Below are 19,307 nucleotides of genomic sequence, written 5' to 3' on the forward strand. Positions count from 1 at the left end.
CGCTCATCAACCCTATCTGGACTTTTCCGCATTCGGTAAGTTTCAGTGAGATTTAACACCCCCCCCCCACCTGTATTTATTAAACATAGGTCAGTTCAGGGGTACAGGCTCAAGGCTGGCAAACGCTCCCGTTATCTTAAACCCTTCATTCCTAGAATCATCTTATTGACAATCCTCTGGACAACACACCATTTCTGAGATATAGGTCCCAAATATTCTAAGTGCGGCCTAAGTAGTGTCTTATAAAGTACCAGGATTTTCTCCTAGCTTATATATTGTACTTTACTTTAAATAAATGCCAACATTGCATTTGCCTTCTATACCACAGACTCAACCAGTAAATTAACCTTCTGGGAGTCTTGCCCGAAGACTCATATTTCCTCCTGTAATTCTTTTGTTTGAACCTGTTCCCCAATCGGATAATAGTTCACTATTGTTCCTTTTGCCAAAATGCATCATCGTACATTTCCCAATATTGTATTCCATCTGCCACTTTTTTGTCCATTCTTCAAAATTTGGCTGTGTCCTGTTGCAATTGCATTGCTTTCTCCATCAATGGCTCCACCTATCTTTGTACCATCTGCAAACCTTGCCACAAAGCCATCAGTTCTATTATCCAAATCATTGACAAATAATGTGAACAGTAGCGGACCGAATGCTGACCCCTGAAGACCATGAGTCACTGCAAGCCAACAAGAAATGCCTCCTTTTATTCCCACTCGCTTGCTCTTGGCTGTCAGCCATTCCTCTATTATGCCGGTATTTCTTCTGATTTTTATTCTGTTAAGCAGTCTCATGTGTGACACCTTATCAGATGCCTTCTGAAAATTTAAGTAAATTCCATTGAATGCCTCTCGTTTGTCAATCCTACTGATTACTTCCTCGAAGAACTCCTAACAGGTTTGTCAGGCAAGATTTCCCTCTACAGAAGCTATGCTGGCTTTGACTTATTTTATCATTAGTCTCCTACTACCCCAAAACCTCATCTGTTATAACAGACTCCAACACTTTCCCAGCCACTGAGTTTAGGCTAACTGGACTATAATTCGCTTCCTTTTGCTTTCCTCCCTTCTCAAAAAATGGAGTAACATTTCCTATCCAATGGGACCATGCCAGAATCAAGTGATTCTCGACAGGTAATGATCAATTCATCTGTTATCTCTTCAGCAACATCTCTCAGCACTCTGGGATGTGCTCTAATAATATAAACCATTATTAAAAATGCGAAAGGGAGGCAAGAGTTTATATTTGACACCTGGAAAATGATGTTCATGGAGTAGAAATGGGGAAGAGATGGTAGGTGAACTCGATAGGTACTTTACATCCGTCTTCTCTGTGGAAGACACTGGCAGCGTGGCTTTCCAGAGATCCGTGAGTGTCACGGAACAGGAATGCTATTACAAGTGAAAACGTGCTAGACAAACTCAGGTTCTTAAAGTGGATAAGTCACCAGGACCAGATGGACTACATCCCAGAGTCCCGAGAGAGGTTACTGAAGAGATAACAGATGTTTTGGTCATGACCTGTCAAGAATCAATTGATTCTGGCATGGTCCTGGAGGACAGGAAGATTGCAAATGTCCGTCCAATCTTTGAGAAAGGAGGAAGGCAAAAGAAAGCAAATTATAGTCCAGTTAGCCTAACCTCATAGCTGGGAAATTATTGTCTGACCGGCTGGTGGCGCAGAAACATCAGCGCCGGACTCTGGAATGAAGGTTCCTGAGTTCGAATCCGGTCGAGCCACTCCCGGGCATGCTTTGCATCTGTGGCGGGTTGTGTGCCGAGCTCGCAATTCAGCCTCGTGAATAAAAAAGAAAAAATACTACGCTGTTTTTGGAAAAAGAAAAGTGGTCGCTGAGGCTTTGGAAGAGTATGGCACATACAAATAAAACATTATTATCTAGTTGCTCTCATATTTCACCTTTCCCCTTCATACAGCTTTTTTAGGTGTCTTTGTAGGATTTTAAAAGCTGCCCAATTATCTAAATTCCTACTCACGTTTGCTACCTTATATGCACAGACCTTTAAAACAGACCTTAACTTCCTTTGTCAACCACAGTAGCTTAGCTCCGCTGTTCGAGAACTACTTCTATGGGACATATCTGTTCTGGTCATGATGACCTATTCCCAGAAACGTCATCCATTCCTCCTCTAGCGTTATCCCCACCAGTATCCTTCTCCAATCCACCTGGGGCATCAGCTCTCTCATGCCTCTATAATTCCCTTCATTCCATTGTGATGCTACGCATGTGAACTATGCTTCTCCCTCACAAATTGCAGTTAGGAATTGAATCATATTATGATCACTGCCTTCTAATGGTTCCTTTACATTAACTTCCCTAATAAGATCTGGATTATTACACAACACCCAATCTAAGATAGCAGTTCTCCGAGTAGACTCAAACATGAGCTGCTCTATAAAGCCATTTCGTAAGCATCCAATACATTCCCTCTCTTGTGATCTCAGGCCAATCTGACTTTCCCAATCTTCCTGCAGATTGAAGTCACCCACTACGATGGTATCATTAAATTTATTATATAAATGTCAAACATTCAGGAGTATTTGGGGCACGTGAGGATAAATAGTTTTACCAAGGAGAGGACATGTTTTGGAAGCTGAAAAGCCTGAAGGCAGATATGACTCCTGGACACCAGAAGGTGAACACCCCAGGGTTCAGAAAGAGGTAGCTGAAGGGATTGTGAAGGCATTAGAATCTAGTCCGTGCCAAAGCATTAATCTGCTGAGTTCCAACATCTTCCAGCTGGAACATAGCCCTCTAAATCCTTCTCATCCATGGAGATTTTAAAAAATTCTTAAAGGTTGAAATTGTCCCTGTCACTTGCTCTGATAGCTTGTTGCACACTCTCCCCGTCTCTGAATGAAGAAATTCCCCTTTAGTTTTGTCTTAAAGTAATGAGTAATGATCTATCACGAATCAGTAGATTTTGGAACGGTTCTGGCAGAGCAGAAAGTTACAAATGTCACACCACTCTTTAAGAAGAGAGGGAGGCAGTTAGTCTGATCTCAGTGATCAGGAAGATGTTCGAGTGTATTAAGGGTGAATTTTTTGGGTACTGTAATTTGGGACGCATGATGAAGTAGGCCAAAGTCAGCAGGATTCCTTTAGAAGAAATTGTGTCTGACAAATCTCTCGGAATACTTTGAGGAAATAACAGGCAACGTAGATAAAGCAGAGGCAGTGAACGTTGTTTGGTTAGATTTTCAGATGATCTTTAACAAGGTATTTCATGCAAGGCTTATTGAAAAGTAAGGAGGCATGGAATCCAAGAGGACATTGCTTTGTGAATCTAGAACTGGCTTGCCTACTGAAGGCAATGAGTGGTTGTAATGGGTCATATTCTGCATGGAGATCGGTGACCAGTCGTGGGCCTCAGAGATCTGTTCTGTGACCCCTAGTCTTGGTGATTTTTATTAATGACCTGGATGAGGAAGTGGAGGAATGGGTTAGTAGGTTTGCTGATGACACAAAGGTTGCGGGTGCTATGGATAGTGTGGTGGTGTCAGAGGTTACAGCGGGATATTGATAGGATGCAAAACTGAGAAATGAAAATTGATTTCTACCCAGATAAGTGTGAGGGAGCTCAATTTGTTAGGTCAAATATGATGGCAGAATGTAGCATTAAGAGGACTAGATAGAGTGGACAGCCAGCGCCTCTTCCCCAGGGCACCACTGTTCAATAAAAGAGGACATGGCTTTATGGTAAGGAGTGGAAAGTTCAAGGGGGATATTAGAGGAATGTTTTTTTACTCAGAGTGTATGGTGCGTGGAATGCACTGCCTGAGTCAGTGGTAGAGGCAGATACACTAATGAAATTTAAGAGACTACTAGACAGATATATGGAGGAATTTAAGGAGAAGGGTTACATGGGAGGCAGCGTTTAAGGGTCGGCACAACATTGCGGCCGAAGGGCCTGTACTGTGCTGCAATGTTATATGTTTTATGTTAATGGTAAGATTATTGGCAGTGTGGAGGATCAGAGGGATGTCGGGGTCCGAGTGGGATTGAGATTCTGAGCTCAGAAGTAATGCTGCAGCTATATAGGATCCTGGTCAGTCCCCACTTGGAGTAGTTAGCTAAATACTGATCACTTCACTACAGGAAGGATGTGGAAACCATATAGAAAGGGTGCAGAGAAGATATACAAGGATGTTGCCAGGATTGTGGAGCATGTCTTATGAGAATAGGTTGAGTGAACTTGGCCTTTCTCCTTGGAGTGACGGAAGATGAGAGGTGAACTGTTAGAGGTGTATAAGATGATGACAGGCAGTTTTAATATGCTTGGAAATAGGTACAGAGGAGATATCAAGAGTCAGTTTTTTTAATGCAGAGAGTAGTGAGTCCGTGGAATGGACTGCCAGCAGCAGTGGTTGAGGCGGAAACGATAGGGTCTTTTAAGAGTCTCCTGGATAGGTACATAGAGCTTAGAAAAATAGAGGACTATGGGTAAGCCTAGGTAGATCAAGGGTAAGGACATGTTAGGCAGAGCTTTGTGGGCAGAAGGGCCTGTACTGTGTTGCAGGTTCTCTAGTTTCTAAGGTGTTGCACATGGGGCTGCTTAACAAGATCACAGCTAATGGAATTATAGGGAAGATACTTGTATGGATCGAAGACTGGCTGACTGACAAGGGAGAAAGAGTCAGAATAATATGGGCAATTCTGTTTTGCTGTCAGTAACTAATGGTGTTCCGGAGGCGTCAGTATTGAGAACGCATCTTTTCATGTTAAATCTGAATGATATGGATGATGGAATTGATACCTTGGTGCCGAACATTGCAGTTGATACAAAGATAGGCACGGGACAGGTAGTTTAGTGCAAAGTGGGAGTCTGCAGAAGGACTTTGATAGGTCTGGAGAACAGGCAACGAAGTAGCAGATGAAGTACAGTGCATGCAAGTGTCCGGTCATGTCAACCGGTAGAAGGAATAAGTGCATAGAAAAAATAAATGGGAGAAAATTCAAAAATCAAAGGTTCATAAGTACTTGGGAGTCCTTGAGCAGGAGTCCCTAAAGTTTGCTTGCAGATTGAGTTGATTAAGGATGACAACTGTAATGTTAGCAGAAAAGAGCAAGGATGAGATACTGTAGCTTTATTACGCATTGGTCAGATTGCTCTTGGGCTATTGTGAGCAGTTTCCGAACTGAGAAAAAGATGTGCTCATATTGGAGTGAGTCTGGGGAAGGTTCAAGATAATAATTTCAGGAATGAAAGGGTTAAAGTATGAGGAGTGTTAGATGGCTTTGATCCTGCACCTTCTTGTCTAAAAGAAAAAGAGGGGATCTCAAAGAAACCTATTAAATATTGAAAACCCTCGACAGAGTGGCAATGAAGAAGATGCGCCCTACACTGTGTGAGTCTGGGAACAGAGGCCACGGGAGAAATTTCTGTAGTTGTGGAGTGGTAAATCTTTGGAATTCATTGCCACAGACGAAGTAGAGGCCAAGTCGTTGAGTATATTTTAAATGGATCTTCAAGGTTTATGGGGAGAAGGCGAGAGAATGGGGTTAAGAGGGATAATCAAGTGGACACAAAAGAATGGCGGAGTAGACTCGATTGGCTGAGCAGTCTCATTTCTCATGGCTCATGGCCTGAAGAAGAGGCTAGTGAGGATGCATTATGGTTAGGATATTATTAGGAGTATCCAGCCTGGATTATGGTATTCAGTTTTGGTCGTTCTGCTGTAGGAAAGAGGACCTTAAGCTAGAATGAATGCAGAGGAGATTTACGAGAGTGCTGCCGGTACTCGAGGGACTGCGTTCAGCAGAGAGATTGAGCGGGTTGCAACTTCACACCTTGAAGTGCAGGAGATGGAGTCTGCATTATGCAGGTGTTCCGAACCATGAAGGTACAAAAATGGGGAATGTGCACAGTACTTTTCCCCACTTTTATGCAATCAAAAACCAGAGAACACTGGTTTAAACTAAGAGAGAATTGATTAATAGGGACCCGAGGGAAAATTATTAATCCACTCTCCCTTCCGGTTCATTGCTTAACTAACTCGATGAGTCTTTCTTCAAAGAAAAAATAAAGTTGGTGGTCTAGCTTTACCTAATTTTAAATTCTATTACTGGGCAACTAATATAAGGAATATCACATTCTGGTCATATTATATAAAGAGGGACAACTGTCCACCATCGACTTGACTAGAAGCTCAATCGGTTCAAAATGCCTCAATTATTTCTCTTCTTGGATCTTCTCTTCCTTTACCCTTCAGTACAATTACTGATAACCCAGTTCTTAAACATACTTTGAGAATCTGGTCGCAATTTAGGAAGTTTTTTGGTTTGTCTCATGTTTCCCTTTCTAGTCCCATTCTTTGCAATTATTTTTTTTCTACCCTGTACTACTGATAAAGTTTTTATAGAATGGAATAGATTGGGTATTCGACAATTTTTGTATTTATTTGTTGATGGGAACTTAGCGTCATTTGAGCAGTTGTCCATTAAATTTGGTTTACCCCAAACTCATTTTTATGGTTACCTTCAAATTAGAGATTTTCTGCGTTCTCAATTGGCTACCTTTCCTTCAAGTTCAGATAAGAATCTCTTAGATGATATTTTAAGTTTGAAACCTTTTTTTGATGGATCAATCTCTAAAATATATAATAAACTGCTTATGTTTAAGCAGCTTTCTTTACATAATATTAGGCAAGCTTGGGAGCAAGATCTGAATATGCAAATCTCTGATGAAGATTGGAATGCCATTTTGAAATTAGTGAATAAGTCATCTTTTTGCGCTCGCCATTCTTTGATACAATTTAAAGTGGTACATAGAGCCTATTTGTCTAAGGAGAAATTATCCCGTTTTTATTCTGATATTTCTCCAACTTGTGACAAATGTAATTCAGCCGATGCTTCGTTAATTCATATGTTTTGGTTATGTCTCAGCTTAGAAAAATTTTGGAAAGATGTATTTTATACTTTTACTCAACTTTTTAACACTAACTTTGGACCTAATCCTCTTACTGCTCTCTTTGGTATTCTCGGAACTCAATATATAACTTTAACTCCCTCAGACTTGAATGTTTTAGCTTTTATCTCACATAGCGAGAAGACGGATTTTGCTTAAATGGAAAGAAGCAGTCTCTCCTACTCATATGCAGGGGTTAGAAGACATTATGACTCATCTTAGTTTGGAGAAGATTTTGTGTTCTATTTCTAATTCAGTACAGTAGTTTTATATTTTTTCCCTGTTCTTACCCATTGGCTTTCTTGGTAAGGGTTAGATTTTTTTCTATATATTGTTACGAACTCCGTAACTGAGTCACTTACCAGCAAAGATAGATATGTCTGCTGAAGTCTGATGGTACTATTTTTAAACGTTTTTATTTATAAAGGGGCACAAAAGTAAGGTTAATACAAACATTCAGCTAATATAAGTCGTCACTACTAAATCTACAGCACAGGTATAGTAATAATCAATCAGAAATAAGCTCTATCGTTGTCTAGGGGATAATACTGAGTCCAATTGAAATATAAAGAGTCACTCAGAAGTCTGCAGGCTTTTCCCTTTTGGGAACCGCTGGGGTTTCACGTTGTGGAGAGAGAGAGATGGTTGAGAAAGGATAAACACTTGCCCGTTGTCTTTACGGAGCAAATCCTTGGAATCAGGGGAGCAGGCTTTCCCGTTGTTAGTTAAAAGCGGTCTACTGTTGGTTCCAGCCACAGATTCAAAATTCGGAATCTAACGCACGTGGCTTCCTTCAAAATGGCTTCCCGCTCCCACGGGAATCGGTATCGTGCTTCCTTGGTGTCTCCTTGGTGCGTCTGAGGGTTGTCCCCCCCTCAGACCCTCCTTTATACTTCTTCACGGGATCGCAGGTGTCAATCAGGTTGCAGGTGATGCGATCTCTCTCTCAACCAGCCCACTTTGCCCGAGGGCTTTTCACGTGGTCTCCATGAGACAATAGTCAATGTCGCCTTTTTTTTCATCCCTATGGAAACGCGAACTTCCGCACGTCTCTCTCTTGGGTCATTGACCCCCCCCCCCCCTTCACTAGGGCTCTTGCGATTCTCACAAGGGAGGGGGCTGGGATCATAACAATATATATAAAATTACTAATGTATATTCTTCATAAGTTTGCAGTATTAGTAATCATTACCGGAGTACTATATACACGTATGTTACTCAGTCCTATACATTTCAATTTTTCTATTGTCTGTATTCTGTTAGCAATTTATATATTATATATATATATAATATGCTTCTGCTTATAGATGCTGCCTGGCCTGCAGTGTTCCACCAGCATTTTGTGTGTGTTGTTTGATTTCCAGCATCTGCAGATTGCCTCGTATTTACATCTTCCCACTTTTATCTCTAATCGGTCCTATCTTCACTCCTGTCATCCTTTTGATCTTCACATAATTGAATAATGCCTTGGGGTTTTCCTTTACCCTACTCGCCAAGGCCTTCTCATGCCCCCTTCTTGCTCTTATCAGCCCCTTCTTAAGCTCCTTTCTTGCTACCCTATATTCCTCAATAGACCCATCTGATCCTTGCTTCCTAAACCTCATATATGCTGCCTTCTTCCACCTGACTAGATTTTCCACTTCACTTGTCACCCATGGTTCCTTCACCCTACCATTCTTTACCTTCCTCACCGGGACAAATTTATCCCTAACATCCTGCAAGAGATCCTTAAACATCGACTACATATACATAGTATATTTCCCTGAAAATACATCACCCCAATTCACACCAGCAAGTTCTAGACTTATAGCCACAAAATTTGCCGTTCTCCAATTAAAAATTTTACTGTACTCTCTGATTCTATCCATTTCCATGATAATGATAAAGGTCAGGGAGCGGTGATCACTGTCCCCCAGATGCTCACCCACTGACAGATCTGTGACCTGACCCGGTTCGTTACCTAATACTAGATCTAGTATGCAATTTCCCCTTGTCAGCCTGTCAATATACTGTGACAGGAATCCATCCTGGACACACTTTACAAACTCTGCCCCGTACTAACCCCTGGAACTAATCAATTATGTATCTGTACTGCCAGATCCCTCTGTTCTACTGCACTCGTCAGTGTCCTACCATTTACCTTGTATGTTCTACCTTGGTTTGACTTTCCGAAGTGCAATACCTCACACTTGCTCGCATTAAACTCCATCTGCCAGTTTTCAGCCCATTCCTCCAACAGGTCCAAATCCCTCTGCATGATTTGAAAACCTTCCTCACTGTCCACTACACTTCCAATCTTTGTCTCATCAGCAAATTTGCTGATCCAATTTGCCACATTATTATCCAGATCATTGATATAGATGACAAATAACAATGGACCCAGCACTGATCCCTGTAGCACACCACGCGTCACAGGCCTCCACTCAGAGTAGCAATCCTCCACTACAACTCCCTGGCTTCTTCCATTGAGCCAATGTATAATCCAATTTACTACCTCTCCATGTACACCTAGCAATTGAATCTTCCTAACTAACTTCCCATGTGGGACCTTGTCAAAGGCCTTACTGAAGTCCATGTATACATCATTCACTGCCTTTCCTTCATCCACTTTCCTGATAACTTCCTCGAAAATCTCTAATAGATTAGTTAAACATGACCTACCATGCACAAAGCCATGCTGACTGTTTCTAATAAGTCCCTGTCTATCCAAATAATTGTAGATCCCATCTCTTAGTATTCCTTGCAATAATTTACCTACTACTGATGTCAAAATTACCGGCCTGTAATTTCCCGTTTTAATTTTTGAGCCTTTTTTAAACAACGGAACTGCATGAGCTATCCTCCAATCCTCCGGCACCTGACCCGTGGATATCGACGTTTTAAATATTTCTGCCAGGGGCCCTGCAATTTCAACACCCGTCTCCCTCAAGGTCGGAGGGAATACCCTGTCAGGTCCTGGGCTTTTATCTACTCTGATTTGCCTCAAGACAGTAAGCACCTCCTCCTCTTGAATCTGTGTAAGTTCCATGACCTCCCTACTTGTTTGCCTTGTTTCCATAGACTCCATTCCAATTTCCTTAGTAAATACCGATGCAAAAACCCATTTAATATCTCTCCCATTTCTTTTGGTTCCATACATAACCGACCACTCTGATCTTCAAGAGGACCAATTTTATCCCTTACTATCCTTTTGCTCTTAACATACCAGTAGAAGGTCTTAGGATTATCCTTCATCCTGCCTGCCAAAGCAACCTCATGTCTTCTTTTAGCCCTCCTGGTTTCTTTCTTAAGTATTTTCTTACTCTTTTTATACTCCACAAGCATCTTATTTCCTCCCTGTTGCCTATAAATGTTATACATCTCTCACTTCTTCTTTATCAGAGTAACAAAATCACTCGAGAAACAAGGTTCCTTTCTCTTAATCATTTTGCCTTTAACCCTGACAGGAACATACAAACTCTGCACTCTCAAAATTTCTGCTTTGAAGGCCTCCCTTTTACCAATCACATCCTTGCCAGAGAGCAACCTGTCCCAATCGACGCTTTTTAGATCCTTTCTCATTTCTTTAAATTTGGCCATTTTTCCTGTTTAGAACTTCAACCTGAGGACCAGATCTATCTTTATCCATGATCAAGTTGAAACTAATGACTTTATGATCGCTGGAACCAAAGTGTTCCCCTACACACACTTCCGCCACCTGCCCTAACTCATTTCCTAATAGGAGACCTAATATTGCATCCTCTCCAGTTGGTACATCTATATATTGATTTAGAAGACTTTCCTGAACACATTTCACAAACTCTAATCCATCTAGACCTGGAGTCCCAATCAATGTGTGGAAAATTAAAATCCCCTACAATCACAACTTTTTATCTCCTGCAGTTCTCTGTTATCTCTCTGCCGAATTGCTCCTCCAATTCTCGCTGACTACTGGGTGGTCGATAATACAACCTTATTAATGTGGTCATACCTTTCCTGTTTCTCAGCTCCACCCATATGGCCTCAGTAGACAAGCTCTCTAATATTTCCTGCCGAAGCAATGCTGCAGTATTTTCCCTGACTAACAAAGCCACCCCCCCCCCCCACCTCACCCTTCATCCCTCTGCCTCTATCACGCCTGAAACATCGGACCCCTGGAACGTTGAGCTGCCAGTCCTGCCCCTCTTGTCGCCAGGTTTCAGTAACGGCTATGATGTCATAATTTCACGTGTCATTCCAGGCCCTCAGCTCATCTGCCTTTCCCAAAATACTCCTCGCATTGAAATATACACACCTCAGAAGATTGTTACCACCACACACAACCTAACTATTCATGACTTTGCATGAACTACGAACATCATTTATTTTTACCTCCATTCCACTATCTACTCTGGCACTCTGGTTCCCATCCCCCTGAAAATCTAGTTTAAACCCTCCCCAATAACACTACCAAACCTCCCTGCCAGTATATTGGTCCCCTTGTAGTTCAGGTGTAACCCGTATCTCTTGTACAGCTCCCAACTGCCTCAGAAGAGGTCCCAATGATCTAGTAATTTGAAACCCTGCCCCATACACCAGTTTCTCAGCCATGTGTTCATTTGCCAGAGCATCCTACACTTACCCTCACTGCACCCAGTAGAATTTGTAGAGTCAGGTTCGGTATTGTCATTTAAAGTAAAATTGGATAGGTATATGGACAGGAAAGGAATGGAGGGTTATGGGCTGAGTACGTGTCAGTGGGACTAGTTGAGAGTAGGTGTACGGCACGGACTAGAAGGGCCAAGATGGCCCGTTTCCGTGCTGTAATTGTTATATGGTTATATACTGGAGCTTCTCAATCACAGATGTTAGTGAGTTAAAAGTTTAATGATGAGTCTGACACTACTGAGGTAAACTATATACGAGGTGTTGGGAGTGCCCTTATGCCTGTACATTTGCAATGAGTAAATTTAAGGTCAGAGTTAGTTACAGGACTTGTTGAAGTAGGGCTACAACCTAGCTTACCCGTGACTGATGTTTCTCTATTGTTAGGCAATGACTTGGCCGATGGACAAGTTTTTCCTGAAGTGCATTTGACAATGAAGTCAGAGGAATCACGGATGAACTCTAACACAGATTCCTCCTGTGTTGTAACTCGAGCTATGGCTAAAAAGCTTGATCTGCAGCATAAGGTTGTTCCCCATAACTGTTCATCTCAGGATTAGAATTTTGAGGATGTTTCACAAACTTACTTACCTTCATTGTTTGAACAAGATTCTTGGATTAAATCTGACCCTGAAGATTTGTCTCTTTCTCGGAAAGAGATGATAGCAGAGCAGACTAGAGACCCTGAGATTATCAAATTAAATGAACAAGCTCTTCCGGATAGTGTGATCACTGCCAGTAGGCTATTATTTTGAGAAAGGAGTATTAATGAGGAAGTGGAGATCGCATACAATTTCTGCAAGTGATAAATGGAATATCGTTCACCAGGTAGTGGCTCCTAAAGTTCATCGAAATGTAGTTTTAACGTTAGCTCATAGTGTGCCCTTGGGTGGACATCAAGGGGTGAGGAAAACTGTAGACAAGTTTTTAAACATTCTTCTTTGCCTGGTTTGTGAAAAGATGTGGCGACGTTTTGCATAAAGTGTCATTATTGCCAAATTGTGGATAAACCTAATCAAGTTACTCCAGTAACTCAACTGCAACCTATACCCGCATTCGGTGAACCGTTTTCTAAAATTATTATTAAAGATCAGAAGCGCTAGAATTCTGTGATGCTGTGAACGGCTGCAAATCTAACAACATATACTTTCTTGCAACTGCCTTTTTTCAGCGTGAAGATATGAGTATGCGCGGGCAATCGTCGGGGATGAAATCGACTGGATCCCATCCCGATTCGAGTCGCTAATGGGGGCAGTTTCACTCACTTAACACTAATTATCCAGCACTCCGGAAACTTGGTTTATGAATGAGCCGAGAATGGATACAGAGGGAAGGAAAACATAGAAAATACTGCAGGAATCAGCAGGGCAGGCAGCATACATGGAAACGAACAAACTCTAGTTTCAGGCCGAGACCAGTATTCAGCTCGAAATGATGCCCCAATTTGCGACGGGTCTCAGAGGGAAAGCAGGAATCACTTCATAAACTGAGAGTGAGAGACTCCGTTATTGGATTAATTCGACAGCGCCATTCAATTCAGCAGCATATCCTTGAAAGTTGGTACAGGTGATCAGACCTAATTATTGGCCAACAGGGAGTGGGTTTCGATAGTGACAAATTACAAAGCGGGACGCATTATGAATCTCTGTTCGCAGCACTTGGACGAATCTGAACGAAGTCCCTTTAATACCCTCCAGGTCTCACATTCCCGGTGAGCTGCCTATCCTCAGCACTGAGAAAGCTCTGAACAACTTCCCATTAACACCCTCGCAGTCTCACATTCCCGGAGTACAGCCTATCCCCAGCACTGGGACAAATCAACGCAAAATCCTATGAAAACCCTCCCAGTATCAACTTCATGGACAGTTGCCTGTCCTCAGTACTGCGCCAACTCTGAACAAACTCCCGTTAAAACCCTTGCAGTTTCACATTCCCGGAGAACCTCCTGTCCCCAGCACTCCGACAAATCAAGTTAAAGTCCGTTTAAAACCCTCTCAGTCTCAAATTCCCGAAGAACTCTTTCTCCACAGCACTGGGGCAAACCTGAACAAAGTTGCATTAATACTTCTCAGTCACCCCTACCGGGAGATCTGCCTGTTCCTAGCACTGTTTATCAGTGATAAATCTGGACAAGTTGTCAATAAAGACAAGAGCAACGTTTGATTTGATTACAGTACTTAGAGGAGAGACGGAGGTTTAGTTCTGCATGTCATTAAATATGAAAATCAGAGTATTCAATTAACAGGATCGATATTTCTGACGGATATTTGTGCAATAATCATCAAGATGGAAGCTTGTGAAATGACCATAAACAGGTTCACACCGGTTAACACAAAGAAATACTAAACTTGAATTGCTCTGCTCACTCACCAGGAACTCCAATGACGGCAATAAACACGTACAATATTATCTCCACACTCTTGTAGCTATCCAACATTGAAGACATTTTCTCTGTCCAGTGATTTGCCCTTTGTGCTACAGGTGATCTCTGATCGACACATGTCTGGGGTTTATAATACCATTTAGCGACTCCACAGAGACAGATTTCAACAGATTTAAAAATAAACATTTTAAAATTATTTACAAACCGATTACGTCAGACAGCTGCAATTCCCACGATGACAATGTGTGATTAAATTAATAAATTAATTTTTGGACCATTTGTGCGAGTTACTTTGTCCCAAATATGTCCTTAAATATGTACTTCAAAGGAATCATTTGTCAGGCACAGAACATTGAAGTAAATTATGTCATTGAGGCTTGTGAAATTGTATTGAATCACCTACTGTTACCATTCTGCTCCTGAGTATAAACTTTTCATGTAAGTTGTGTTTGGGGGTCCGTCAACCAAGAGGGTCTCCAGGAAAACGTCAGTTTGTGATGAGGAATAAGCACTTTTATGTCCGGGCAACTGTCCAATTTCTTCAGAGACTTAGTCATATCACCCCGTATGTGGTAAAGAACACGGCGGAGAGATGAAGAAGCAGATAAAATGAGTAGAAGTGCGTCTGAGTGTGTGCGGGGGTCACTATGCCTGTCACTGTGTGTGTGTGTGTGTGTGTGTGTGTGTGTGTGTGTGTGTGTGTGTGTGTGTGTGTGTGTGTGTGTGTGTGTGTGTGTGTGTGTGTGTGTGTGTGTGTGTACAGCTTCAAAAAGCCCGGCACTGACCCTACTTTGACCGTGGTGTCCAGTACCTATACTTCTATTTCCCACCAAGAACACTTCCTTCCAACAACAGACCCAAGCAGTTCACCTTCATCTCCGTTATATTTGGTGTCAGGGCACTATGAGCACTATAACAAAGACTCAAACTCTTCAGCCTAATTAGATCATACCGAATTTTAATCTGCTGAGTTCCATAACAGCACCTGGACCATAGTTCTCAATACCTCTCCCATCCATGTATTTGCCCAAACATATCTGCAATGCAATCAAACCCAGATCCACCAATTCCGCTGACAGCTCAAAAAAAAATCCCAGACAGCTTCTTATAAAATATTTAACTTTTCACTCTTAAACTAAGAATTTACCTTTCAGTTTTACCCTGCCTTAGTGGAAAAATCCTGCCTGCATTTACCCTATCTATAACACTCATGATTTTGTATGCAGCTGTGAAATCGCTCATCATTTTCCGACACTCCAGGGAAAAATGTCCTCACCTTTTCTACAGGAAGGATGTGGGATCTATAGATAGAGTGGAGAGGACATCTACAAGGAATTTTCCTGGATTGGGAAGCATGCCCTATGAGAATAGATTGAGTGAACTTGCCCTTTCTGCTAGGAGCGACGAAGGATGAGAGATGACCTGATAGAGGTGTATAAGATGATTAGAGGCAATGATCGTATGGATAGTCAGAGGTCTTTTTTCCAGGACTGAAATGGCTAACACGAGAGGTCACTGTTTTTAAGGTGCTTGGAAGTAGGTACCGAGGAGATGTCAGGGGTAAGTTGTTTAAGCATAGTGTGGTGAGTGCATGGAATGGGCTGCCGACGACGGTGGTGGAGGCCGATACGACAGGGTCTTTTAAGAGACTCTTGTATAGATACATGGAGCTTAGGAAAATAGAGGGCTATGAGTAACGCTATGTAATTTCTAACGTATGTACATGTTCGGCACAACATCGTGGGCAGAAAGTCCTGTATTGTGCTGCAGGTTTTCTATGTTTAAATGTTTCTCCTCAACTCGGGTCCTCAGGTCCCAGAAAAAGTACTGTAAATTTTCTCTGAACTTCAATTTTATTATAGTTTTCCTGTAGACGGGTAACAAAAATTGCACGCAATAATCCAAAATAAGCCTCAACAACATTTCATACATCTTCAACATAACATCCCATCTCCTGCACTCAATAATTTGATTGATGAAGGTCAATGTGCCAAAACCTGTTTATATGTCCCTATCTGCCAGTGACTTTGCTTTCAAGTAGTTATGAATCCGTATTTCCAGAAGACTGTGTTCTACCGCATTGCTTTGGGCCTTACTGCACACCGTGTTATCGTGAATCCCCACATATCTGTACGCACCACCAAACCCTCTAAAACCCGCATATGCAAATTGCATTCTGCCAGAATAGGAATCATTTCAAGCAGTTCACAAAATGGGGGTCTGAACTATAAAACGGCAGCAAAAACAGAGGTCACACTTAAAAATGCATTTATTATTAATGTATCCAAAAATGAAACAACCTTGAGATTCGTCGCATTACCAAACCTACTGACACCCCCAAATCCGTGTGCACTGGTACATCTAGCGACAAAGCTATGCAATCCCCAGCTCAGTGCGCACCCCAATCCGATTAAATGCCTAAATCGTATAAATACCAAACTCTAATAAATACCTGAATACCGCAAATACACACTAGATAATCCCAGTGCAGGACCAATTTCAAACTGTTCACAAATTAAAACATAGCGAGAACAAAATTCAGTGTGCATTTATTTCTGCTGTATTTGTAAATGAAACAACTTTGAGATTCGGCGTCAATTCAACTTGGCGAAACAACCGACGAATACTTGGACCACTTTCCTTGTCTTGGAAGTCCAATGTCAAGATGACGTGATCCAACATCGTGTTAAATGCGCTGGAAGAGCTTTTGGACGTCTCAGAACAAGAGTCTTTCATAATCGTGACATCTGAACAGACACCGAAATGTTGGTGTACAAAGCAGAGGTGATGCCAACGCTCCGGTATGCATCAGAAACCTGGACGACATCTGAAGGCACTTGAAAAGTTCCATCAACTCTGCATTCGAAACATCTTAAATATCAGCTGGGAAGATAGAAGAACCAACGTCAGCGTGCTAAATGAAGCAAAAACAACAAGCATTACATCAAGAACCAACTAAGATGCAGTGGTCAGGTTGTTCGGGTGAAAGACGAACGTCTGCCGAAACAAATCTTCTGCTCCCAGCTTAAAGAATTCAAACGTAAAAGAGGTGTACAACAGAAGAGATTCAAAGACGTCTTAAAAGCCAACATGAAGAAATGTAACATCGACATCAACAATTTGGAAACCGATAAAAAAGACAGGAAACTCTGCCAAACAATCATCCGAGAAGGAACAGCAACTTTCGAAGCCAACAGATATGCAGAATTAGAAGCAAAGAGAAGAAAATGGAAAGAGAGGCAGCAACAACCAAAGCCGGATCTGCAATCTGGAACTACCTATCCTGAAAGCGGAAGAACTTTCAAAGCCAAGTCTTTCAAAGACTGATGAATCACTTGAGAACCCATAAATAGATCAACAGAAGGAAGACCATCATCCTCGACCTCGAGGGATAGCCACGACGGCGACGCGAGGAATTCCCTCGACAGATCAGTCTGCACACCCATATTCGCCGAAATATTCCCAACCTGCATGCAAATCTACCCGACCAAATTTTTTAACTTCTGATTGCTAAGTGGGCCTATATCCACAGAAGTACTTTCAGCAGCTTTCTGCAGTAAGCAGTCAACACAATCATTCTACTCAACACTTTCATGTGAGAGGAGATATAAGAAATGTAAACGAATACTTCTATGAATGATTCATTCAGAGTGTTGTTCCATTAAACAGAGCTTAATGATAATTCATAAAAACATTTCGATTTCGAATTTTGAAAGGGTTGGACAGAGTAAATGTGAAAAAGCTGTTTCCTTTGGTGGGTGAGTCCAGGACAAGAGGTCACAGTCTTAGAATTAGAGGGAACCGATTTAAAACAGAGATGAGGAGATTTTTTTTTTAGCCAGGGGGTCGTGGATTTATGCAATTCGTTGCCACATACAGCTGCGGAGGCCCAATCTGTTAAGGATCCGGCATGAACACTGGGTCGAAGGGCCTCTGCTGATAGCTCTGGACCACGACAGCCCTTAATTTCTGCCTTCTTTCACCTGGCCATGTGGGTTTAGACCCAGCCCCCGTCTTTATTGGACTTCCGCCAATTACCCACTTATTTCCTCACTGGCAACCAGCTGTTTCTGTTTTCACTCATTACCTGGTCCATTTAAACCCTGCCTTGACGCGCATTCTCTGCCAGTTCGTCCCAGCTCTGACCTGAGTCCTTCTAGCCTGCCATTGCGACTGCTGCCAACTGATTTTGCCGGACTCTGTGTTTCTGGACTTTACCTGTTTGAAACCTGATTTTTTGCCTGTGCGCTCTGGATCATCTACCTTCGCTAGACTGCCTTTACCGGGTAAGACCTCCGCCTGCCATTCCGGATTCGTGCCTGCCTCCTGTTTTTGAAGGACTGTTGCCCTTGTGCTCCCTAAAGAATCCCGGTAAAAGAGCATTCATTGGTCTGCACTTGAGTCCTACCGTAACCCGACCCAACCTGACAGAACGAACTGGCCATTATGGACTCATCAGACACCAACCAGGTGTGTGATGCCCTCTCCCGACAAGGAGTGTTGTTAGGGAGACATGAAGCGCAGTTCGCCTCTGTCAACCAGTCGATGGAAGACTTCTCCGCCTCTCTGATCAGCGTGGCCTCCCAGCTACAGCAGATTCAGCTGGCGCTGAGCTCTAACCCGCTTCCTGTTGTGGCACCATCAGCCCCACAGACTCCCACCCTACCAGCCCGAGAGCCCCGTTTACCTCCACCTGAAATTTACAATGGGGAACCAGGCACCTGCAGATCCTTCCTGTCTCAATGCTTGTTGATTTTTGAGCTGCAGCCCGCTACCTTTCCCACTGATCGATCCCGTATCGCTTATGTGATCATGCTGCTGTCGGGAAGAACAAGAGAGTGGGGTACGACTGTGTGGGACAGCAGAGCCCCTTTTTACCACACGTTTAAGGACTTTTGTGAGCAGATGAGAAGAGTCTTTGACCGTTCCCAGCAAGGGCGAGAGGCAGCGAGGGAAATGTTGCGAATTCGTCTGGGTAACCGCTCTGCTTCGGACTACGCCATTGAGTTCCGCACACTAGCCGCCAGTACCAACTGGGATTCGGCAGCCCAATCTGACGTGTTCCTCTCTGGGCTGAGCGAAGAGGTTAAGGATAATCTAGCCACCCGCGACCTGCCTGCTGGCTTCCAAGAGCTGGTCGATGTGGCCATTAAGATTGACAGCCGCATAAAACAGCGTCAGTGGGAGCGTGATATCCGGGGGTCACGAAGAACCACCAGGGGACGTATGACATTTTCCAAGCCCGCATCCACATCTCCTTCTCCGAGTCCTCAGTCACCCCCATCCAGCCCAACGGAACTCATGCAGATGGATCGTGCCCGTCTGTCTCCTTCGGAGCGAAGGAGAGTCAGTACCAACTGCTGTCTGTATTG

Source organism: Hemitrygon akajei, chromosome 8 (assembly GCF_048418815.1).
Source record: "Hemitrygon akajei chromosome 8, sHemAka1.3, whole genome shotgun sequence".
Taxonomy (NCBI): Eukaryota; Metazoa; Chordata; class Chondrichthyes; order Myliobatiformes; family Dasyatidae; genus Hemitrygon; species Hemitrygon akajei.